Source organism: Oncorhynchus clarkii, chromosome 7 (genome assembly GCF_045791955.1).
Source record: "Oncorhynchus clarkii lewisi isolate Uvic-CL-2024 chromosome 7, UVic_Ocla_1.0, whole genome shotgun sequence".
Lineage (NCBI taxonomy): Eukaryota > Metazoa > Chordata > Actinopteri > Salmoniformes > Salmonidae > Oncorhynchus > Oncorhynchus clarkii.
Window position 1 is genome coordinate 86,866,271 of NC_092153.1, and position 1,486 is coordinate 86,867,756.

The following is a 1,486-nucleotide window of genomic DNA, read 5'->3' on the forward strand; positions in this document are numbered from 1 at the left end:
ACTTTTGACTGGTACTGTATATAAATATATATGTTTAGTTGTGCTTTTCCTTAGGGTTCTTTTTAGTCGTTCAGTTTTTATTGTTATTCTTGTGTTTTTTTTATCCTCTAATTTTTGTTGTGTAGTAAATATTAAAGTTTTTTATTTTCATCGTTTTTATTAGGTTTTCCCTGTGAAGCACATTGGGTTGCATTCCATGTCTGAAATGTGCTGCAGAAATAAAGCTTGATTTGATTTGATTTGATTTGAACCCGCGCTCACTGTTGCCCCTAGTGACCGGTTTCCACGTCATCTCCCAACCGAATACTGACTGACCTGTATCATGGGTGACAAAATCAACAGTACAAAACCAACGACATTGATTTGTTTTAAACAAGTGATCTTGTGTCATCTGTTGACTATAAACGTATATACTAACATCACCAATCGGAGGTAAAAAGGTTGTGTAATTCCCCCCAACTTGATCTGGCCAAAACTTCAGCTTGTGTGAGCTAAAACATACTGTCCACATCATGTAAAGTAGCATAACATCATTTAATTAGGTATTGCAAAATAATTCAATATCTTAACATATAATTATAGTAAATTAAGAAAATTCACGATTTTAACATATATTTCTAAGCCCAACTAAACCAGGAGCTCTAGTCTAGAGCGACCATACGGTCTGTGCAGCAGGCTGAACGTTCGACGTCCCTAGCCAGCATCCTGACTTCTTGGGAAATTAACACAATAACAAAACACATTAAACTACTTCGATGTAATGTCTATTTTCCTCTGAGTATCTGGCCAACTATCGATTAACATCAGGAAGTGATTATGCGTAATTACGCTGTGCAGAGGGAGCGAAGCTGTGCTGCGCTTGAAGGAGGTGCGCGTTGGAGAGTCAAGGTCGGGTGGGTAAATGAGCGTTACCACAAGTCATCAACTGAGAGAATGAGTTGAAGGAAAAGGTGACCCAGTTCAAAGGATTGATTACTCATAAATGATTGATTAAATACTGCATAATGAGAGAGGCTTCTGTTGGTAGCGAGCCTCAATGGTGGCGCTATACGTTACCTGAGGCATAGCTTAGCCTAATTACTGTACCACAACATACTAATGACCTTTTCATGATCATGTACTGCTCACAGTTACAGGCTAATATTATTCTACCTCTGGGGTGTCTAGAAGTACGACGTTGTGTCTACATTCAAACTAATAGCATTGCCAGCTATAAACAGAATACATGTTTTTTATTAATTCTTTAAAAATTCCACAAGAACGTAAAAGCATGTTCTGCCTTTTTTATTTTATTTTTACAGTAATGATATAGGTGACATGTAGGCTAATAATGATAGTGTTTGGCGCATTTGGACGTTTGCTTGCATGTAATAAACGCTTCCCATTGGGCACAGACGTCAGTTTCACCATGACATTGGATTTAGGTTAAAAGTAGGGTGAAGAAAATACAAAATTCTCTTAGTTGATGACTTTAAAAAAAATCCAA